The sequence below is a fragment of the Tamandua tetradactyla genome, chromosome 17, assembly GCF_023851605.1.
Source record: "Tamandua tetradactyla isolate mTamTet1 chromosome 17, mTamTet1.pri, whole genome shotgun sequence".
Lineage (NCBI taxonomy): Eukaryota > Metazoa > Chordata > Mammalia > Pilosa > Myrmecophagidae > Tamandua > Tamandua tetradactyla.
Window position 1 is genome coordinate 49,834,425 of NC_135343.1, and position 25,372 is coordinate 49,859,796.

General features: G+C 36.8%; 1 long non-coding RNA gene across 2 annotated transcripts; it reads right to left on the minus strand.

Annotated features, from left to right (window-relative positions):
* Nucleotides 1-13,910: 13,910 nt before the first annotated feature.
* Nucleotides 13,911-24,889, minus strand: LOC143661612 (uncharacterized). Of its 2 annotated transcripts, none has more exons than XR_013164728.1 (4): nt 24,589-24,889; nt 20,862-20,908; nt 18,475-18,551; nt 13,911-14,261 (listed from the first exon to the last, which is right to left on the minus strand). It is a non-coding gene; the product is annotated as an uncharacterized LOC143661612 (long non-coding RNA). The 2 variants fall into 2 exon arrangements; XR_013164727.1 differs by having other exon boundaries at nt 24,542-24,889.
* Nucleotides 24,890-25,372: the final 483 nt, after the last annotated feature.

Below are 25,372 nucleotides of genomic sequence, written 5' to 3' on the forward strand. Positions count from 1 at the left end.
TAAGAATTTCATCAAGCAAGGTGACAACATGCATAGAACCTGTGCTGAAAGTCTTAGCTGAGCGAACATGGAATGAATCAGCACAGTAAATAAAACATGATTTTTCTTTTCCTGTCCTTCTACCTCAAGGTCATTGTTAAATACCACGAGTACTCTAGAATAATGATTGTTAAACTTGACTGCACAATAGAAACATCTGAAGAGATGTTGGAAAACACAGATCCTTAAGTCCCATCCCAGACCTAAGGAATTAGAATGTGAGCATTTTTTTTCCCCCAACACTTCCAGGGCTTCTCAATATCAGCCAGGGTCGGGAAGAGCTACCCAAGAGAGCTTTGTCTTGCTCCACAGCAGACCAGCTGCTGGATTTTCATAATCAACAGAGGGGAATATCACTTCATGGTACGTTAACCAATACAAATAAGAATGAATGAATATTGTTTTCTATAAAAGCACTATACAGTGTCAGAAATATTTTCTTAATCAATTAGCAAGGGTAAAGGGGGGGGGGATTTAAAGAGGTAATGAAGCAGGCATGTATCATCTGTTTGACTGGAAAGAAAAAAAAGTCCTGACCACAATACTGTCTATAGAGCTCCATCTCTCAGAAGTTCATAAATTTATGGTGATTGCACTTGATCATAATTCAATAATGAAATCAGCCACAGAGACTAAGGCGATCTACAAGATTAACAAAATTTGTATTTGTTTGGACTCCGAACATATTGCCATTTTATTGAATAGGCTGAAGTCATTGGAAGAGTAATCAGGAATTAGGGTTATTTTTCTCCCATCACTGCTTTCAGATGTTCTCTGACAAATTGCCCTCCTCCATCCCTGGACAAAAACTCCGGCAGAACCCTTAGCTTTTAAATCACTGTAAAAATGACTTAAAAGTCCAGTTCACATTGGGTTCAAAGCTTCTGGCATCCCCCCAACTTGACCTGGCTGTGTCAAAAGACTTGAGGCCCAGAGTGGCATGGGGGAAGTTTAGTCTCTTTTATCTTTGACCACTACTTGTTCCTGCTTCTGGCTTCTGCAAGATAGGAGCAATGGGTGAGGAAATTCTAGGAAAACTGGCATTCACGTAAATAACAACTGTCCAACTTAAGAAATCTATCACTGCCAGTGCTGAATCACAATCTCCTGAAAACTCCTGGGGCCAGATATATTTTAAAATTCAGGCTATTTCAGATTTTAGAAAGGCTAATGCTGTGCATATACCATATATTATATAACACTCCCAATGAGTCTGAAACAGTACCCCATAGTCAGACATCAATATTTCTGCAGCCAAAATGCATGGCTATTTAGCCTAAGTGTAATAATTTTAGTTTATAAATAGTCTCAGGTCAACTCAGGTCAGGTTTTTTTGTTGTTGTTTTTTTCTTTTTTTTTAAACACTAAATGAATTTTTGGATTTTGGAATTGGCATAGGGGCTATGCATCTATATAATTAAAGCATTCTGTCTATGTACCCCTGTTTACCAATCCCTTCTCTCCTACCGGAGGTGTCTGCCATCCGGAATTAGGAATTTATAATTTTCAGGCACTTCTTTACAATTTCACTACATATGTCTTCTTAGGCTATATATTGCTTTGTTCTTTAATAATGTGAGAGGCAAATTCTTAAGAGTGTTATCAGAACCTGGAAACTGATGTCCTTTCTCATGTCTGGTGTCTAAATGCAGGCTTTTTTAGTTTAGCAGGGGCCTATTTATGGGGATTCTTCAGGTAATCCCCCTGAGGAACATCAATACGACATTCTTCTCTTTCAAAGGGTGGGTGCATGCATTCTCTGACCTCATGCACCACCAGCCCCCTCCTTCCTATTGTGAAGTCTTCTTGGCTGGTGGGAAATGCACATGGTTCTGTCTTGACAGACAATGGAAGAAGGACTTGCCAAACTGCTGACCTTGCTTTCCTTCCCCAATCTGTCCCCGGTCTCCTCCAGCCAGAATCAGGCACTGGTCGGTAAGTCCACATGTGCCCACTGGCAACTAGGGACACAGCAGAGTTTCTTGAGTAGACTCCATCCATGGCAGCACCAAAATGGGTCCTGGCTTTGCATAGCTCGGCAGATGTCCAGTGGGAGACAGGATGCCATCCTCTGCTTGCAGGCATCTCCAGTTTGCATGAGGAGCTCTTGGCATGTGAGAACACAGAGCCCTTTGCTCCATTTCCTCTTGGTGGAAGGAAAGAAGAAAAGTCAGAGCTTCATTCCACTGAAGACTCTTCAAAGAATCTCTGTCTGAACCCCCAGTTCTCTTTAAAACTTTAATGGGCTGGTTTTACTATTTTTGTAGGGTTAACGGGAACGTGTCAAATATTTCACTCTAGAAGGTTGAAGTTCCATATTAATTCTTTTCCTCTCATTTAGGAAACTCCTATTTAATATCTTTCAATAAAAGCAGCAATGATTAAAAATAGATATTTATGTTTATGAGGAAAATGGTGAATTTGTGGAAACTATTTTAGGAATTACTTGGGTAGATTTGAGGCTTTCTTTTGGGACTCTTGTACTTAAGCCCTTTATCCATTATCTGGATTTCCAAAGCATGCAGAAACTGATTTTATTTTAGTAGATTATTGGGCCCTGTCAGTATTAAGATTTTATTTGTAAATCAGTGAATGAGATAAGACAGTGTTATGTACCCCTCATAAAATGAGAATTGGACTTTTCAGCTATGTATAGCAAATTCACTGGTTACTGCTACTGTCACTTTGAGCCAGGGGCCTTTAAACCTGAACTTTCTAATTTAGAAACACTTGATTTCTACAATCCAAGTCTTAACCACATCCAGGTACAGTGTAAATTACTGAACAAAGATTGTCCATATCTTCTAGTTCATAAACATGTTAAGTTTGTTCTAAAATATTTTTTATTTGTTCTAAAATAACAAGATCTTGGCACATGTTCTATTTGTTCTAAAATAACAAGATCTTGGCACATGTGCTATAACTAAGTTCAGGACACTTGAAATATTTTTCTGTCTTTATGAATTTGATCCCCACAGGAGCAAAAGACTGACAAAGAGAAAAATAAGTTCCAGGAAGATTCAAGAGCCTTTTGCATGTCTGGAAGAGAGAGTAGAATTTTAAATTTACATAAAGTTTTAAACCTGAAGAAAGTAGCTGAATGGTAGTGTTATTGAAGGAGGTGATAAATTATGGAAATATTAAATGTGTATTTTTACTATGTGTTTGTGTGCTTAACAACTCTGATAATATTAAAAATAGAGAGCCCCACTGAAATTTGAAAGAATAATTTTAGGATATACCTAGTATAATGTATAGAGAGATTCAGAAAAGCTCATGGAATAATGTATAATATATTCCTTAGGCTGATATTATAATGGGCTTCAAATGGATTCATAACTAGATGGTCCTTAAGAGTTGGCTATAAAAAGTAAGTGATACTTTATTTGGAGGCACATCTCTAACATTGTGAAGTTATTATCGTGGATGAAAGTGAAGTTTTAAGTCGGAAGTCCCGTGAAGAATACTGAAGTAGATGAGGTACTCAAGTGCCCTAGAATGGTATTCGTATAACCAATTCATGTCACAAGTGCACATGGTTGACCCACATCTCTGAGCAACCTGGATCATTCTGGATACATGATATGGTCTTCTTATTTGAAAGAATCCCAAGGGTCAAAAAGACAAGTCTTCTCAGCTAATACTAGAAGTGCCTTAGCTGCTCACTAATTTTGTTGAGTCTGATACATCAGCTATTTCCTGTTGAAATGGTTGAAGAAGAGAATAGTTCTTTGGCTAAAGTTAAAATTATCCAGATAATATGCAAAGCATCTTCTTTCATCTTATAAGTATATATATAATATATATATATATATATATATATATATATATATATATATATAAAATATATATATATTATATGTATATATATTTTTTGGTCTGGGCAGGCATTGGGAATCGAACACAAATGGCAGGTGAGAACTCTGCCACTGCACCACCATTGCCTGCCCTTTCCTATATTTTTAATGTCAGGATTATTAAAGTATAGTTTACAGTCAGTAAAATTCTCCCTTTAAAAGTGTGCAATACTTATTTTTATGAGAAGTTGTGGGTTTGCAAAAAATCATGCCTAAAATACCAGATTCCCATCACACTGTTCTATGAATCTTGGCAAATATATATGGTTGTGTAATCACCACGGTAATCAAGAAATAGAATATTTCCCGAAAGTTCCCTCATGCCCCTGTATAGTCAATTTCCTTCTCATACACCCAGGCTTTGTCAAACACTGACATTATCTCTGTCCCAATAGTTCTGACTTCCCTAGAGTGTCATTTTATAGGAAATAAAACACTCTGTAGGCGTTCTTATCCACCTTCTTTCCCTTAGCATAACGCCTTGAGATTCATTTTGAAATGTGTCATAGTTTGTTTATTGCTGAATAGTACTATTTTACTACACTTTATCCATTCACCTGTTGATAGACATTTGGGTTGTATATAGACTTTGGCAATTAATGAATAAAGACTCTTTAAATAGTGGTGTCTAGGTTTTGATTGAATACAGATTTCATTGCTCTGGAGTAATACTTAGGAGTGCGATTGCTAGGTCATATGGTAAGTTTTCAAAAGTATTTGTGCCATTGTATATCCTTGCTGGAAAAGTATTTGGGTTTTGATTGCTTCTTACCCTTGTCAGCATTTAGCATCATTGATTATTTTTTATTGTAGCTATTCTATTTGGCATCTTATTGTGATTTTGTGTTTCTCAAAAAAATATTGATGGTGAAAATCTCTGGTGAAGTTGCTTTCAAATCTCTTGTACCTTCTTTTAAAATTAAGGTTTTTACCTTCATATGATTGGCTAAGTATTTAAAAAATATATAGTCTAGATAAGGAGTTGGTAAACTGTATATTCAAAGGACTAAAGAGTAAATATTTTTAGAATTTGCAAACCATATGGTCTCTGTTGGTACAACTACTCACCTCTGCAGTTGTAGCAGCAAAAATATAGACAAGAAATTAATGACTACAGATGTAGTTTGATGAAACTTTACAAAACAAGCAGTGGGTTGACTATGATTCCACTGGCCATAGTTTGTTAAATACTATTCTAGATAAAAGTCCTTTATCTGATGAGTGTTTTGCAAATATTTTCTCCTAGTCTGTGGCGTGGGTGTGAGTGTGTGTGTATACTGTATACTGTTTTATTCACACACTATACAATTCATACTAAGTTTACAATCCATGGCTCTCAGGGTAATCACATAGTTATGTATTCATCAATCAATGTGAGAACATTTTCGTTTCCTCTGGAAAAAAATACCTTACTTGTTTTACCTCCCTATTATTGACACTTCGTTTTCATATAGTTACAATTAATGAAAGAATACTACAATATTACTGTTAACTATAGTCCTTAGTCTGCATTAATTGCATTTTTCCCAAACACCATCCTATTATTAACACTTTATAATAGTAATATATATTTGTTCTAGTTCATGGAAGAACTTTCTTATATTTGTACCATTAATCACAGTCATTGTCCACTAGAGGTTTCTCTATATTATACAGTCCCGTATTCCTTCCCTTCCAGCCACACTCACACTCATCATGGCCACGTGCAGTTATAGTATTGTGCTACCATCACATAGTCTGTGCTGTTTTTGAACATTTACAATCAACCTTATTAAACATTCTGTATACTGTAAACACCATCTGCATGGCTTGTGTATTAGGTTGTTAATGCTGCTGGAAAGCTATAGACCAGAAATGGAATGGCTTTTGAAAAGGGAATTGAATAAGTTACAAGTTTACAGTTCTAAGGCTATAAATATGTCCTAACTAAGGCATCCAGAGACAGAGCCCTTGGCTTCAGGAAGGCTGATCTGGACAGGCACGTGGCTGGCCCCTGCTGGTCCTTGTTTCCTGTTCTGTAGCTTCCAGTGTTGACTTAGCAGCTCTGGGACAAACCTCTGGGTTTCATCTCTTAGTTACCATCTGCCGGGGCTGGAGATCTCTTCTCTTCAGGTTCTGGTGAGTTCTGTGAGTCCTTGCTTAGCAAGGACTGTGTGTGTCTCCATCTCCAAATGTCTACCTCGTCTCTCTCTGTCGGCTCTGAGCTCTCTCCAAAATGTTTCCTCATTTAAAGGACTCCGGTAAACTAATCAAGATCCACCTGGACTGGGCGGAGTCACATCTCCATAGAGACATACCTACAATTGGGAGCTTCACATCTCTGTGGAAATAATCTCATGAAACGTTTCCACCCTCTCATATTGAATCAGGATTAAAGAAACATCCTATCCCCCACAAGACAGGATCAGGATTGAAACATGGGTTTCTGGTGCACATAATAGATTTAAACTGGCACAGCTTGTATATTAATTTTCTTAATAACAATTTTCAAAGAGCAGAAAATTTTAGTTTGCTGAAATTCAGTTCATAATTGTGCTTTTTGTGTCCTTTCTAAGAAATCTTTGCCTAAATCAAGGTCACAAACATTTCTTCCCATGCATTCTTCTAGAATTTTTATAGTTTTCTTGCATTATATTTAAGTCTGTGATCTATCTCAAATTATTTTTTTCCTTGTTTAAAATATTAGAGTAGTTTTAGTTTGCAGAAAAATCATGTAGAAAGCACAGAATTTTCATATATCCCCTCAAATACAGAATTTCCTATAGTATTAACATTTTGCATTAGTGTGGTAACTTTGTTTTACAACTGATGAAAAAATATTATCATTCTTATACTACTGACTGTATATCATAGTTTATATTAAGGTTCACTCTTTGTGCTGTACAGTTTTATGACTTAAAAAATTTTATTCTGGAAACATATATATGACCTAAAATTTCCTATTTTAACCACTTGCAAATATACAGTTCAGTGGAGGAAATTACATTCACAATGTTGTGCTGCCATCATTACCATCCGTTACTAAGACTTTTTAATTATATCAAACAGAAACTCTGTACCAATCAAACATTAACCCCCATTCCCCACCTTCACCCCAGCCCCAGGTAGCCTGTACTCTAATTTATGACTCTATAAATTTCCAGATTCTAATCATTTCACATCAGTGAAATCAAGTTAGTTTTTCATACAGTATGAGGTAAGGGTTGAGGTCCATATTTTGCATATGGTGGTCTAACTTCAAATACTATTGTACACTTCACATGCACCCAGTGTAAAAATTGTACAATACTAAACTTCCATTCCATCCCTCCCATGTTATGGTTTTCATAGATTTTACTTCTATTATGTATGAACCCTACAAGAGAAAGTTACTATATTTGCTTTGACATTTATCTCTTAAAGTGATAGAAATAATTTTACAAGTCTTTTGTGTTATTTATTTTAACCACTTCTGGATTTATAAATTTCTGTATATTTCTTTTTCTTATCATACACTTCCTTCCTAAAGAACTTCCTTTAACATTTCTGATTTTGTTTTTCTAAAAATGACTTTATTTTTCCTTTTGTTTGTTTGTTAGTTTGTTCTGCATGGGCAGGCACTGGGAATCGAACCCAGTGAGAACCCTGCCTGCTGAACCACCATGGCCTGCTCTTGCCTTTGGTTTTGAAAGATATTTTGTCTGTACATAAAATTCTGGGCTGACAAATTTTTTCTTTCAGTACTTTAAAGATGTCACTCCATTGACTTATGGCTTGCATAGTTTCAAATGTTAAGTTTGTTCTAATTCTAATTTTTCTCCTCTAATATGAAAGGATTTACCCTCTTTCTGGCTGCCTTCAACATTTTTGATAGATAAATATCTCTGGCAGGGATATTTATCCTGCTTGAAGTTCTCTGGGATTCTCAGATTTGTGGTTTATTTTCTTTATATATTTTGAGCCATTGTCTCTTCAGATATTTTTCTGCTCCATTCTGTGTCTCAGATCTTTCTCAGACTCCAATTACATGTGTGTTATATCACTTGATATTTCCCCACAGCTCTTGGATGCTCTGCTTTATTAACTCCATTTTTTTCCCTTTGTGCTTCAATATAAATGACTTGTATTGAACCCTCAGTCTACTGAGTCTTTTCTCAGTTGTTTCTTATCTGCTAAAGAATTCCAGAAAAGAAATTCTTCACATCTATTATACTGTGCATTTTTAAAAAGAAATTTCTAGCATTTCAATTTGACTGCTATTTAGAGTTTGCATGGCTCTGTTGAATTTCTTCACCTGTTCATATAGTGTTTCTCTTTTCTATTACATTTTAAAATATATTAATTATAGTTTTTTTTTTTAAAGTGTTGTTTAAAAAGTCCAGCATCTTAGTCATCTCTGATTCTGGTTTCATTGGTTGCTTTATCTTTCAATAATAGTTGTATTTCATGCTTTTTTTTTGTATATCTCATAACTTTTTATTGACTACTAGACATTGTGTGTAGAGAAAAAGTAGAGAGATGGGGAATGGTATCATAACTGGAAATGAACATGCTTCTTTTTTTATCTAGTTCAAATTCCTTCAGTGGTTGGCGACTGTTACTTCCGTCTTAGAGAGTTGAGGGTTTCACCCTTGCTTTAAGCAGTTTTCACATGCCTGTGCCATTAGGGAGATCTCTTTCCATGCTATGCTATTGTTTGTAACCTTCTCCCCAATGCCAGGCTTGCCATGGGGCGTGGAGGATTCTCTGCTGTCCTGGTCCAGCCTCAGCTTTAGACTAGACCCATGCACCTGGGCTTTGGGCCTGGGAATTTCTCAGTAGTACTGCTCTTCCCTTCAATGGCAGCCAGACTTTAACTTGTGCTTATTGTTGGTGTTGGGAAGGACAGAGTTTCTTGTCCCTCCCCTATTAGGACTCCCCTTTATATAGGCACAGGATCTTGGGTCTAAGATAGTCTTTTTTGTCCCTTCCTCATGAGTAGAAGTTCTTTGCTTTGCTCTCCTATAGTATCTTGAGACTTTGCTTCATGAGTGAGAGAAAGATTCCAGGAAATAGGTAGAGCTTTGCGCTTTTATTTCTTGCATGTCTGGACTGCTTAAGGACCTCGTTCTGGTCTCCTGCCCTTCACTCATTGTTTTCCTGAGTACTTGTGGAGCAATGTGAGAAGAGCTTGTTTACAAGCAAACCCTGCTTCTATCTGAGGCTCTCAATCACTCCACACTGTCACGTAGGCCAACACTTGTCCTTTTAAAAATATTTGTATTGATAAAACTTAACATACAAACATACAAATATTCTTAACATACAAACATTTCATACATGATGTACAATCAATGGTTCACAATATCATCACATAGTTGTGTATTCATCCCTGTGATCATTTTTTGAACATCTGCATCACTCCAGAAAAAGAAATAAAAAAGAAAAACTCATACATACCATACTCCTTACCCCTCCCTCTCATTGACCACTAGTGTTTCCAGCTACTCGATTTATTTCAACCTTTGTCGCTGCTATTATTTTTTATTTTTTTATCCACATTTTCTATTCATCTATCCATACCCTAGGGAAAAGGAGCATCAGACACAAGGATTTCACAATCACATAGTCACATTGTAAAAGCTATATCATTATACAATCATCTTCAAGAAACAACACTACTGGAACACAGCTCTACAGTTTGAGGTACTTCCCTCTAGCCACGCCAATACCCCATAAACTAAAAAGGAATATGTATATAATACATAAGACCAACTTCCAGGATTACCTCTCAACTCTGCATGGAATCTCTCAGCCACTGACACTCCATTTTTTCTCATTTCTCTCTTTCCCCTTTTGGTCAAGAAGGTTTTCGCAATTCCTTAATGAAGGGTTCTGGCTCATCCTGGGTGTCGTGTCCCAAGTTGCCAGGGAGATTTATATCCCTGAGAGTCCCATGTACGAGGATAAGGCAGTGAGTTCACTTGTGTCAGCTTAGTGACATCTCAGCAACAAAAAAGGTTCTCTGGGGGTGACTCATGCCTAATTTTAAGGAGGCTTAGCCTATCCTTTGCAGGAATAAGTTTTCATAGGGGCAAACCCCAAGATTGAGTGCTCAACCTATTGATTTGGTTGTCCCCATTGCTTGTGAGAATATCAGAAATTCTCCAAATGTAGAAGTTGAATCTTTCCCCCTTCTCCCCTATTCCTCCAAGGGGACTTTGTAAATACTTCTTTATTTACTGTCCAAATCACTCTGTGATTTATCAGGGAATCACACTAACCTGGACAAACCAACAAAATCTCATGCCCTATTCACGATTCCATGTACTTACGTTGTTCAATTAAATTGACCATGCAAGTTAAATTAGGAAATGCACTATGCAAAATATAAATTTTGCATCAAATAGACATCTCTCCCTTTAGTCTCACACAGAAGTTGAAGTTTTAAAATATGGATGATAGCATCTTTTACCTGGTCTTCTGTTATACCTTAGTCTTATCCAAATCAGCTTCATTTATATCTCTACTCGATGTCTGATTACTTTTTCAACTTTTAGAACAGTTCCTGTATGTGAAATTACTGACTTTCATAGCTTCAGAGCTATAACTCTTGAGTCTCAGGTGTCACATAAATACCCGAAGTTTCTGGGAAAGACCACAAAACTTGTCCTTTAAGAATTAGTTTTAGCTAATTTCATCTTGCCTATTTGTATGTGGCCATCTCCTTTCTTGTGTCTGAAACTCTTCTAGGTGAGAATGTTTGGAGTTCAGTTTACTTATTGCCTTATAACTTAAGCTCTCTAATAGGTTCAAGAAAAGTAATGATTTCATAGAGTATCTGGATTTTTCTCATTGTGAGTGTAGGTGATGTACCGTTGTGACTTTCTATGTCAAAATAGAAGTAGCAGCCATTGCATAATTTTGTTTTCAATAACCAGATGGTTTGAAATCTAACTTTATATTAAAGTACTACAAAATACATTACAACATCTAGCACATCTTCAAATTATCAGTCATTATGTTTTAACAATCAAAAATGGTACCTGTGACTTTCTTACAATGTGACAATGCTTACAAAAGAGATCGTTTCTCAAATCAGTTAGAAAGGTTTCAGCATGCCTTCATGTGTCAAATTCTGTTTTTAAGTAAATTTCCATGGCCACAAAATCAAACATCACTGACATAAATACATAAAATAGGCAAGCCAAAAGAAAATAGGGAGCAGTAGAAAGCATGTCAAGTTGTAGAATTTATGCCCCCAATAAAGATATTTAAATTGTTTATAAGAAATATAATATTTAAGGCAACAAAATATGTAAGAAAATCTGGCTCAATGGCTTCAGTTTTGTACCTCTGATCTAGATCATATATTTTACAAGAAATTCAAATGACCTTTGCCCCTTAACTCATTGAATCATTTGGTTTTCTTCAATTAACACAGCACTTAGTTCTTTCTACACTTTACTAATGGGCAACAGTAACCTTTATTCATTTACGTGGGCAATTTAATACATATTTAGAATCTGTTCTGTGTAATATTAAGGCTTGGGGAATGAACTATAGAAATAAGAAAATTTTTAATATTGTAAAAGCTATTAAAGAACTTCTCTTAGGGTGACTGGAGAAATAACTTCATGAAATAGGTATGAAAGAGGAAGTATCCATTTTCCACTCCTTGGGGATGTCTATTTCTCAGATTGAGCTTCTGACTATGCTGTGTTGTAATTATCCTCCACCTTTCAGTAAATATCTTCTACAAAGAGCTGCATTGTTCTAGGCCTACCTTGGAGAAATTAAAGGAAGAAGGCTATGCACTATTCTTAATTGGTATGATATTTTTGAAATATTCCAAATTTAGGTCCTCCTCTGAGTAAGTCAATCTGTTTTCTGTAAGGAAGGTGGATGATATGTCAGGGAGAATGTAGGAAGAGTAAGAGAGACTCATTCTGCCTTGGAAGAGAAAGAGATAGCTGCAGAGTTAGAGCTAAGTTTTTTCACTCCTTATTGGGGGATTAAAACTTCACAGGAGATGAGTTAAAAAAGTTCAGGTAGTTAAGAGAGGCTGAGAACATTTCCACTGTACATAGAGAGAGGCTTCCAGCCTTCATGAGAGGCTCAGCACAGAAACACTTCCACCGTGATACTGGAGAGCGATGCAACAGCTTTGTAAGGAGATGCCTGGAAGGCCCAGTTCAGCAAAGCATGGAATCAGGGTGAGAAGGTCACTATGTGCAGGGACTTTGAGACTGGGGATCAATGTGCAGAGTCATAGATTGCAAGCAATAATTGCTAGATAGGACCAGTTATCTCTCTGTGGCCACCAACAAAGGGAGTGCCAGGGCATGCTAATCCAAACCTGGCATGGAGAACAGGCAAGAAACAGGGCATTAAGTCCATCAGAGGATCCTTTTTTCCACCAACCTCCCCTCTGCCATGAGAACTTGGTAACTTCCATCTTGTACCCAGAGACCATCTTGAGAAAAGAAATGGGAAGGGTACAACGTGAAACACTGGACACTTAAGTAGTTACAAAAACTGGACTTGATCCTGGATTATATTAATAAAGACAGAAATGTATGTGTGTTGAGGGTGGAGGAGAGGAGGGGAGAATGGAGTGAGAGAGAGGGAAGGAAAGGTATGCAGTAAAATATTTTTCTCCAATGTAGAAAAAGTGAAGGACATGGAGTTACTTATTTTTTAAAATTATTTTCCCATTAAAATGCATGTATGTTCTAAACTTATTAGAGACAATGTGGAAAATACACTGTATCACAGACTTGTGATTTGCTTATATTCAGCCTCCAATTTCCCAGCAGACATAAACCTTATTTTGACTGATCTTTGTTTTCAGTTTTCAGTTCTTTCAGTATGATATTGTCTAGTTGTCCTTTTTTTAAAAAAAGTATTGCTTGGGAGTCATGTTGCTTCTGGAACAATGTACACTAATTATTCTGATTTGGATAGCAAAAAGGACTCATGTGCTTGTTTGTGTGTGTGTGTAAATGAAATGTATATTGCAGAAAAAGGGTATGAAGCAACGGGGCCAGGAAGGCCTAAATCAACATTGGGGGTCCAAAATATCTAACCACAAATTCCAGAATCCTCTCTCAGCGACAGGATTGTATTTTACCTCCAGGTCACAAACTATTGAGTTTGGTCTCATGGCAACCAAAGTCTCATTCAAGTAAGGGTCTTTTACAGTCCTTTGGTTAGGGAGCTGAAACCAGGCTGTGTGTCTAGACTCAACAGCAGAAGCTGAGATAGCAAAACAGAAACCAGGTGCAAATCATCAATGTACACATTTTCTATACACAATATTGGAAAACTGTTACAAGCTGTCCTTCTGGTATATTTTGGACTCTAGGGAAAAAAACTACAATAATTCCTAATTGGTATATTTTATTTGATTTAGCCAAGGATCATTACCATGGTTTACATCCTGAAAATAACATAAGGTTGCAGTGAATCAGATGAGAGTTATACTGCAGTGACACATTGTAGATTAGTGTTTTTCCTCAAGTTTGCAGAATTCCTAATCATTTTCTCTTAACATATTGTGTCTTGCCCATTTGATCACACCTCCATTTCTGAGACTCCAAGTCCGCACATTAGACTTTTTCACTAAGTTTCATTTATTTCTTATGCTCTTTTGTGTATTTTTCTATTGCACTTTAGTGTACATTTTATCTTGGTGATATGTGTGCATGTATAGTTGTGTGTATATATATATACATGTAATATATAATATATTTATATATAAAATTTTATGTTACTGAATATCTTCCAGTAATATATCCTTTCTTCTTCTCTTCTGCTGGACCTAATCTGTTTTATATCAATCTATTGAGTTCTAAATTAAAATTTTTTGCTTATATATTGTAGCTTGATTTTCAGTTGAAATTCCTGATATTCTCAACTATTATCCATTATATTCAGCATCTATTAATCACAGTTATTTTTAAATCCTTGACTATTATGCCAATAATTGAGTCATCCATGGGTCTATTTCCATTGTCGGTTTTTTATTTACTGTCCTTGTAATTTTTGGTCAAATATCAGACATTGTGTAAGAAAAATTGTAGAGACTCTGAATAAAACTTCCTTGAGAGAGAATTCTTCATTTTCTTCCTATAGGAAGATAGAGGGTAGATAATACTTATCCAATCAAATATTAAGCTGACTCAAGGCTGGGCTGCAGTTTTTGTAAGTCTCCATTTATTATCAGTTGCTTCTGTTCTTATGTTCTAACACTCCAGGAGTTCCAGTTGGGTTTTCCAACTTGGTGGGTGCCAAACTTCCATTTTTGTGTCCTTATGTCTGTGATTTGACTGCTAAATTCCTACTCTGCTTCCCAATACATTCTTCTTAGATTCTTTTTGTTCACTTTAAGATATCTTCGAATGACTGGAAGAGAAGATACCCAGTGTAAGATTGAATGCTCAAAGTTCCCTTTTCAGAAGGGAAGCTTGGCCTCTGAAAAAATCTTCAAATTTTGAAGCAAATTTTGGCTTCAAAATTTGCTCCTCAGTCCTCCAGAATTAGTACAAGTTCTGAAAGTTTCTATATCTCTTAGTCCCAGCCTTATTCCTGGATTTTCTCTTTCTTGCTATCAAGAATCTGCAAAGCCTGAAGGGAAAAAGTGGTTTAGACAATGATCCCACAATCTCCGTGACTCTTTTCTCTTGAGATTATGGATTTTTATGACCTCATTGTTTCAACAGCTCTCTGATACCCTCAAACGTGTTTATGTGTGTGTGTGTTTGTATATGCTTTCGAAAATCTTATTTTTCTCAAAAGAAACATAGATTTGCCTCAAGGAACTCCATCATAATCTAAGCAGAAATCAATACAATGTTTTCTTTACATATTTTTTCTCATTTACCACTCATTTTTCCCATCTGTAATAAGTGGGAGAAATAGGCAGATTGGTAAATTGAATTTAGACTGTATATAAAGGCATTCCCTGTTTTCCCTGCCTAAAAGTTATAATATTATTTGTATTTGTGGTGCATGGAGTATGATTGCTATTATATGGTGTGTACAAGTTTCTTTTATAAGAATGGCATGTGACAAATAAGTTGGATGGTACATACAATTTTAAAGTTTAAATAAAACTTCCTCAAGAGAGAGTTCTCCATGTCCTCTTATAGGAAGATAGAGGATAGATAATATTTATCCAGTCGGGTATTAAGCTGACTCAAGGCTGGGTTGCTTAAGAAGAATAACATCTCACAGGGTATGTTTACTGTGAGATGTTTACTGGTACTATATTAACAAACACCCTAATATTATTTTTGCTTTGCATAGTGTAATACAAAAATATTGTTGAAACTTTGCCATTGTTTTGAGCATGTTTCCTATAGAAAAACTAATAATTTCCAGATAGAAAAGGATAAGAAATATTGCCAGATAAATGTTATCGGTAATTTTCTACCTAAAAACCCATGAAGAATCAGATCATTCTTTTATGACTTTTATAGTGGCACAAGTATTTAATCAAATATCTTGGCCATAAAAATGACCATTACTCTGCATCTTTTCTGCTATGGAGAAAGAGAAAAATCCCAACAATTTTTCCTTTAATGATTCTTTAAGCACTGTGATCCAGTGATGACGGTTTCAATTACGATTCTAAGTGTCATCCAGTTAAGCATGGCAAAGGGTGCCTGAAGTGTGGGGTTAATGTGGCTAAATAAATGTATTGTCTAATAGTTTCAAAGGACAAACATGTAAAGGCTAAATGAAACCATTTTACTCTTGAGTAAATGTTATATAAAAGTGAATATATACTAAATATATATTTAAAGTCTTAAAAATAAACAGTATCAAGTCCAGTATAAGCCTTAAAGGTGGATGGAATATTACTTTGTAAATCAGTAGAAAAAATACAAACAAAATTAACTGAATAAAAAGGGGGAAAAATCCAGGAAGTATTAAAAATGTAAAAAGAATGAAAACATGTCATGAAGGTGACAGATATAGGACCCAATACAACAATGCAGAAAAATAGGAAAAGTTCATTCATTATAAGATAAAGTCTTTTTGCTAAAAACAAAACAAAATTCATCTTGCTCACAAAGAATACAACTACAGCAAAATGACATAGACTATTTCAAAGAAATGCTGGCCAAAAATAAGTTAGGTAAATGGGAACAAAAATATTCATATTCAAATATTTAAGATAAATCTTGCAGAAAAAAAGTTATGGTGAATATTACAGTATAAAACAGTAAAATTCAGTATCACAAACTTTATTTACCAATACAATCACACTGAAACAGAGAAAGTAAATAGTGTGCATGCAGGGATAACTGAAAAGGGATGCAATAATTGGGATATTCTAAAACTTCTCTCTGAGTCATTGCCAAATAAAGCACACAAAAATAAAGCTGGATGTAGAGGATATAAACAACTTTGTGTGACATAACACAATGGAGAATGGCTGCAAATAATTTCCAATATATAATTGTCTATCCAGCCAAACTACCAACCAAGCGGTACGTAAGGCCATTTCTATATACTCAATGGCTCAGCATATTTCTGTGTCATGCTTTTCTTCCTCAGGAAGCCACTGGTGTGTATATTTCAGCAAAATGATAGGGTTGACTTAATAAACATATTTAAATGTGAACTCTCCAAAGAAAGAACATATTTTCTCAGTTACTGTGGATCATTAGGGGAAAAAAAACATGATTTTCGGGTTGTAGACAGTCTTAAGAAGATTCTGAACTCAGAAATCGAACATCCACATTCTCTGATCATATGATAAAACTGTGAATAATTAAGAAATTTAAACTGAAGAATTCTAACACTTCTGAAATATAAAATATAAACAACACTCTTCATAAATAACTCTCAGGTCAAAGAGAAAATCAAAACTGTACTTACAGACTACTTAGAAATACATGACCCAGATAATATATGTAACTTTTATTATTAAATAAGAGAGAATTAAAGTAAATGAAATGGGAATTTAAATAAAGACGTTGAGGAAATGGCAAGAAAAGAACCTTAAGGAAAGTAAGAAAAAAAAACTGTTAAAAACGAAAGATAATTAGTAAATAAGGAATACTAAAATAAACATGATTTCAATTTCAGATATAGTATTCAAGCCATTCAATACAATATATACACATCTGGCATAGCTAATCAATAGTGGAGGATAAATGTACACTTGGAATATGGCATCCAGGGAAAGATACCTTGACTCCAAAGAAAGGCCAATGTCTGTCACATTTGAAGGCATGTGGCTGGCTTTGAAGGCACGTGGCTGGCATCTGTGGGTTCCTGTTTCTGGTTCCATTACTTCCAGCTATGATTCCAGTGGCTTCCTCTCTAAGAGTCTGTGGATCCTGATTTAGCTGCTCTGGGGCAAAGCTCTGGGTTTCATCTCTTAGCTTAGCATCTTGTGGAAAGGCACGAGGAAATGTCTGCTGGGCTCTGGTTCCTGTCTAGCTCGTCTGCTTTCTCACCTCCTGGCATCTCCTGGGGCTTCTGAATTTCCAAACATCTGCCTTTAAGCTTTCTCCTCAATGTTTCCCTGTGTCAACTCTTTTAAGGACTCCAGTAAATTAATCAAGAACCACCTTGAAAGGCAGAGCCTCAGTTCTATCTGCTCAGAAGGTCACATGCACAATTGGATGTGTCACATCTCCATGGAAACCTAATCAATAGATTGCACCCTACAATATTGAATCAGGATTAGAAGAACAAGGCTCTTCTGGGGGGTACATAGTAGTTTTGAACCAGCCCAAACCCCATAAGAATAGATGAAATGAGAGAGGGGATAGCAGAGAAGTTGGATAAGAAATGTCAACTTGTATTAAGCAGATGAAGTGTCTGCAGAGAGGAAACCGTCTTGGCACAGTGGAGGAGAGCTTAACTTTTAAAACTGGCAAAAGAGGATAATGAAGAGCTGCTCGGCGTGCTGGTTTGAAAGTCAAGCTTTAATCCTCATCCAATCTTCTGGAGGCAGCTGTTTCTTTTAAACCTTGTTCAGTACTGCATGTTGGAAAATTGTTTAGGTTATCTCCATGTAGATGTGATATACCCAGTTGTGGGTATTAACTTTTGATGAGATGGAGCTGTGACTCCACCCATCCCAGGTGGGTCTTGCCTAGATTACTGGAATTCTTTAAAAGAGGAAACATTTTGGAGAAAGAATGAGAGATTCTGAGACAGCAGAGCCACGGCAGAACGATGAGAACGGGGAGAGCCCACATAGCCCGAGAACTTTGAGATAAAGAAAGAAAATGCCCCTGGGAAGCCTCATAAAACAAGAAGTGGGGAGAGAAAGCTTGCAGACATCACCATGTTCACCGTGTACCTTTCCAGTTGAGACAGAAACCCTGAACTTCATCGGCCTTTCTTGAGTGAAGGTACCTCTCGTTGGTGCCTTAATTTGGACACTTTTATAGACTAGCTTTAATTAGGACATTTTCATGGCCTTAGAACTGTAAACTAGCAACTTAATAAATTTCCCTTTTATAAAAGCCATTCCTTTTCTGGTATATTGCATTCTAGCAGCTGTCAAACTAGAATACTCTGTGATTTGCCCAGTAGAACCCAGGAAAGGCTCAACACCCTGGAAGGCAGCATAAAATTTAGTGCTAAGTACCTGGCAGTTGGTTGAAAATCCACACACTAGTTTCAGGGGTTTCATATCCACATCACAATCAGGAAGTTACTTATGACCTGCAGCCAAAAGAAAACAAAGTGTGTTTTGAGGAGAACCAGAACCAGAAGGGGCTTTGGATTCACATGTGAGTAAAGACTAAGAGAGAGATATTCCCCAGAGAGTAAAGATACATATCAGTGAATCCAACTACAACAAGGGAATAAAGCATAGTTAAGAAAACGCTTAACAATAAAGGTAGAGGAATTATTTAGAGATCTACCAAAACTTCTGGAGGATTAGGTCTGGTTGTATATGTCAACAAAAGCAAGAAAAGAAAAAAGACAGTGACTTAACTGCAACAATTTTGAAACTTTTGGGTTTTAACACCCTTGTGCTAGAGGATAATCATAAGGATTCTGGAAGAGAAAAAATTGATAAGATATTGTATTAGTTTCCAAGAGCTGCTGTAACAAATTTCTGGGAGGCTTAAGAAACAAAAATGTGTTCTCTCCCAGTTCTGGAGGCCAGAAGTCCTAAGTCAAGGCGTCCACGAGGCCACAATCCCTCCGAAGTTTCTAGGGGAGAATCATTCTTTGACTCTTCCAGCTGCTGGTGTTTGCAGGGCTTCCTTGGCTTCCTCTGGTCCCTACCTCCGTGGTCCCATTGCCTCCCGCTCTTCTCTCTGTGTCTATCCTCTGTATAAGGACACATGTGATGGCATTTAGGGCCACCCAGTAATCCAGGGAAATTTCATCTCAAAACTCGTAACTAAATAATATCTGGAAGGCCCTCTGTCCGAGTAAGGTAACATTTACTAGTTCCAGGGATTAGGACCTGGTATCTTTAGATGGTTGTTATTCAAGCTGCTGCATATCCCTACTGTGGAAAAGTTCATAAATATGTACAATTTTAGAGAAGAAAGTAATGCATCCCGACCACACCACAATTTAGAGACACCCAATGTTAAAATGTGTGTGTGCGTATGTATGTTATATAAATACATTGTTGTACATATACATATATATTCTTTCTGCACTACTTTATTTGGTTGAAACTTGAATAACTGGAGGGAAAATCACATTTTAAAATTTCTCAATATCCTTTTATATATATTTTATTTATTCAAAACTGGGAGATCTTCACATGGAAACTTGACAAAATTTTTCAAAATTTAGTGTAAAACATTAAACAAATGCAAAAGCCAAAGTAATTTGAAAAGGATCGTTAGAGGGAGCTTTTTCCACTGGATATTGAAATATTTCCTAAAATCAAAATAATTCTCATAATTTTGTGCTGGTGCTGGAAGGGATGACCTTTCAATCTTAATGGAACAGAATAGGAAATCCAGAAACAGATTATATACCCTTAGAAAGCACACCTCTCTCTTGTCTCCCCTCCTCCCTTCCACTCTTTCTCTTTTCTCTCTCTCTCTCACTCACACTCACACACATATCACCCTCCCTACACATATACATGCCTTATCTTCCTGTTGCTACTATAACAGATTACCATGCATTTATTGGTTTAAAACAACATGAATTTATCTAATAGATCAGAGGCCCAAAGTTTAAAATGCGTTAGGAGGGCTGTGTTCTTTCCACAGCCTCTTGAAAAGAATCCGTTACCATCCATACCTTTTCTAACTCCTTGAGACCACGTGCATTCCTTTACTAAGGCCCCTTCCTCTGTTTTCAAAGCCAGTAGTGGAGCGTCTTCAAATCCCTGTCTTCTAATCTCTGTTTACATCCTCACATCTTCCTGCCTCTGCTTCTGTCGTCATATCATCTTCTCTCGCCCTGACCATCCTGCCTTCCTCCTTTAAGGACTCTTGTGATGACCTTGGACTTCCCTGGATTTTGATGGTCAATTTGGCTGGCTGTAGTCTCTGGTTATTCAGTCACACCCTAATCTGCATGGGTTTTGAGGATGAGATTAAAGTCCATAATAAATTGACTTTCAGTAAGGAAGATTATTGCAGGTAATTTGAGTGGGGTTGATGGAATCAGCTGAAGGCCTTCAGCACAGAACCGAGACTTCCCTTATGATGAGCAAGTCCACCTTTGGAGAGCAGTCCCAGCTTGTATCTTTTGATGGCCTGCTCTAGGGATTTCAGATTTGCCTCATCAGCTTCACAGTTAGGTAAGCCAATTTCTTGCAGTAAATCCTTTAATATATATCCCCTTCTGTTTGACTAATATATGAACAATCCAAGATAATATCCACATCTCAAGAACCTTAACTTAACTGCATTTGCATTTTCCCTTTTGCTATGTAAGGTCAACATTCACAGGTGCTGGGTATTAGAATGTAGAACTCTTGGGGGCCACTATTAAGCATACGATGATATATAACATGGAATTTATAATGCTGTTTGTTTTTAAACCTACCTTCAAAGATGGAACTCCTAAAAGCAAGGTTTGATGAATTCAACTACCTAAAAACATATAACAAACAAATTGAGGCCAGATACTAATTTAAGGTAAAGACAATAGTAAATTGGGAAACTATTTACTAAAAAAATTTGCAGCATATATAACAAATTACTGATAGCCTTGATATGGAAAGTCTTTTAAAACAATGAAAAAAATGCAAACTAATCAGGAAAATGGACAAAGATTAGCACAGGCAATTCAACAAATAGATATGACCATGGATATACATGAAAAAAGATATGTTCAGTTTTATTAGAATAAAAAATATTCAAATTAAAACAATTATGAAATCCTATTTTTTACCTAACTGAAAGAAATATTTAAAAAATAATATTTAACAATGATAAAATATTTGAAACATGCTATAATTTTTGGATGACAGTTTCTCAAAATGAGTCAAATCCTGTAAAACTTGACATAACCATTCAATTGTGAGGATTAAATTGCAAGGTTGAAAAGGATTCTTTTTTTTTTCTCACTTAATTCTTTAGTATCTTCATTTGTTTTGTGGCTTTAAATACCATTTATGCTGATAATTTCTGAATGAGCATATCCAGGTCCAGCCTCTCTACCGAATTTACATCTGCTTGCGCTTACAGCATGTCCATTTGGAGGTCTGCTAGGCATGTCACACTTAACCTGTCTCCACTAAACTTCTGGCATCTCACCTCCCAAATCTGCTCTGCTTGCAATTTGCTCCCTCTTGGTACATGGAAACTCCAGTTTTCACGTTAAAAACACTGGAATCATCTGGACTGCCCCTCTATTTCTTTCATTCTATATGTAGTCTATAAATCTTGCAGGGTGTACATTCAAAATAAAAAGAACCTGACCTCTTCTCATCTCCTCTACTACTATAACCTGAGTCCAAGCCAGAGTGAACATAAACATAAAACATAGATGTCACTCTTCTCCTCAAAATGGCTTTCTATTTCATTAACGAAGCCAAAGTCTTTATAATGGATTAATAAGAAAGGCCACCCTGTTTTCTACTGCCCCTACTAGGACACTTTTAAGAATGAAAGTGAAACACTATCAATCATTATGCCAGGACAGCAAATGCAAAGTGAGATGGTTTTGCCTCTCTTACTTCATCTCCTATCCTTTTCCTCTTGTTCATTCTGTGCCAGCCACCCTGGCCTTCTCAAGGTCCCAAGCACACTCCTGCCTCAGGGCCTTTGCACTCCTGGTTCAATTCTTCCTGGAATGCTCTTTCTTAAATATTCATATATTGTTTCCTTCAGAGTTTTCACAAATATGACTTCTCAGTGACACTTTTTCTGGCCTCTTTTTGTGCACTCAAGTTTATTTCCTTCCTCTCTTCATTGCTTCTATTATTGATTTCCTATCCACTCTCAAGCATAACATGTATTTTATTCATTTATCTTATTTATAGTTTGTCTTCTTCACTGGTACATAGGAACCCCAAGGGAAGAGATTTTTCGCTCTTTTTGTCTGATTCACTGTAGTATCTCTAGTACCTGGAATCAATCAATATCTGTTGAACAAATGAATAGGCAAAGGAACCACAGTATTTTTTATTTATAAAATGAAAAAATTAGAAAGCACTTAAGTGTTTAGCATTAAGACCATAGCTAGTTAAATTATGATGTATTTATCTGATGAAACATTGTACAGCCAATAAAAATATCATTCTTATGCTCATTTACAGGGACTGTTACATGATCAAAGGAATTTGCGAAGCACTATGCTTAATCTGATATTGTTTACATATGTATGGAAGTAAATATCCAGAGTGCTGCTGGTAGTTATAGCTGGGCTATGAGATTATAGGTAATCTTAATTTTGTTCTTTTTGTGTGTCTGAAAATTCTACTTCAACATCAATGTTCAAGTAGTGTGCTGGTTTGAAAGGATGTATGTCCTCTAGAAAAGCCATGTTTTAATCAAAATCCCATTTCATACAGGAAGAATAATCCCTATTCAATGCTGTATGTTTGAAGCTGTAATCATCTCCCTGGAGATGTGATTTAATCAAGAGTGGTTGTTAAGCTGGATCAGAAACTTGATTAGTTTCTGGAGTCCTATAAAAGAAGAGACGTTTTAGAGAAAGAAGGAGATTCAGAGAGAAAAGAGAATGCTGCAGCACCAAGAATCCACTAGCCAGTGCTTTGGAGATGAAGAAGGAAAATGCCTCCTGGGGAGCTTCATGAAATAGGAAGCCAGGAGAGAAAGCCAGCAGATGACACCATGCTCACCATGTGCCCTTCCAGCTGAGAGAGAAGCCCTGACTGTGTTCACCATTTGCCTTCTCACTTGAGAGAGAAACCCTGAACTTCATCAGCTTTCTTGAACCAAGGTATCCTTCCCTGGATGCCTTTGACTGGACATTTCTATACACTTGTTTAATTGGGACATTTTCCCAGCCTTATAACTGTAAATTAGCAATTTATTGAATTCCCTTTTTTAAAAGCCATTCTGTTTCTGGTATATTGCATTCTGGCAGCTAGCAAACTAGAACAAGTAGAATTTGAGTAATGAAAAAAATTAAAAACTTGACGTCATTTTTGGATTGTCTAGAGTTTCTCATTTATTCTTTGGATCATCTTTGACATAACCTATCATGTTTTTGGGTCTTGGTTTCAAAAATTTTGAAGCTAGAGAATCTTATCTTCAAAAGAAACGTAAGGAACTAAAACTGGTAATGGGAAAGCTTCTCTGGTTGATTCAACATGGATTCAGGACTCTCTAAGGAACCCATTTTGAAAAGCACTGAAAGAGGTGACCCCAGAGGTCTCGCGGTAGAGCCAGTGGGACTTGATTTGGTGCCGTCCATATAGAGTAGTTGGTGGGATGCAGGTCCACAGACCTGGACCCCTGTGTCTAGGAGGGGACATGTACCGTGTGGACGGAAGGGTTGATACCTCTCCTAAGTCTGGCCTCCTATAAACAACGCCCTTTCTCCTTAGACTCTCCACATTTTCTCCTGCCCTCTGTCTATTGGATGACTTTAAGAGCTATGCACTGATGATGGCAGCGAATCTGTCAGCCCAGGCCCTGAGTGATAGATGGGACACCCCAACTGTTGCCCTGGGCTTCATTATTTCCGCAGTGTGTGAAATTGGAGGGTGCACCTGTTATATCAACAAAACTTTTCTAAGCACTCTTTAACACTGTATGGTTCTATATTTGTTCACAGCTGGCACCAGAATCTAAGCAAACAGTTAGATGCATTGTTATTCAGGTACACTTTTCTTCATACAGTCTTATTTATAGAGTAGTAATGGAAAGAAATATAATAATTAATATCCTGGACATTATTGAGAATATCCATCTATTAAACATTAACCATCTAAATTTATTCTCAGTGAGTAGACATCTCTTATCACCCTAATTCAATATTTTCTTATGAGTTTTTAACCAACTACACTTCATTCATTGAGAAGAGGATGCTTATGCTTTATCTGACTTATAGGAAAAGAGAGAAGCCTGAGGTCTTTGCTGAGGCAAACATGGAATGATAGTAAATCAGGGCTTGTGGTTTTCCTTTTACTTTTTAAGCTCAACTGCCTTGAAAGTGCCCCTTAGACCATTTTTCCTCCTTAAAGTTTTTTTTTAAACAGCTAATCGCTTCTGTACATAAATTTATGATAGCATTTGGGGTAGGGGAAGTACTTGGAAAGGAAGAAGGCATTAGATTGCTTAGGAAGATCTTTCTCCACCCTTTGATACTTGTCCTGCTCCAAAATGCATCCTTTCAAGGCAGAGTGTGTTCATGACAAAGATGCTCCTGTTTGATATTCCTGGTAATGGATGTTGCTGGGGTTTCTAGACCATTTTATGATATGCATATAAGCTCCATATCTTCTCCCGTGTCAGGTCTCAGTGCCAAACTTCTTGTCTTTGCCTCCCCGGGCGACCATCCAGCTGCCTAGTTCTTGAAACCACTTAATTTTGGCAGGAGTGTGCTACTGCCCTCAACCTACTCCTCTTCCAAGAAATAAAAATAACGCGGCGGCGCTTGTGCTGTTACCAGTTCACCGTCCCCCGGGGAGCCTCTGTCTGTGATGTCGCATTCATTTCCGAACACTGACATGGTACTTTGAAATTCCCAAACAAAACGCACAGAGAACACTAGGTGAATAGCAATGAAACCAGCAACCTTTATTTTTGTACGCAGCAGTCTCAGTTACATTTTTTTTTAAGGACCTCTTTGCCAAAATTAGTTTAGATTTCCTGACACGTTTCGCCCTTAGTCAAATATAAAGGTCACTCATTGAACAAAGGGGAGATTTTGTGTTCCTGGTGATCACAGAGGAAGCTGGAAAGGCAGCCTCTTTCAAACAAAATGAGGTAGTGAGTAGAAAATGAAAGTGGCAGAATTCTCTAGAGCCCCGTTCAGCAACAGGAGATGCTGGCTTTTTTTTTTTTTTTTTCTTTCTTGACATAAACACAATAACACAGAGAGAAAAGCCTATCAGCTGAGTCTGACCCAGGTGCTGTATA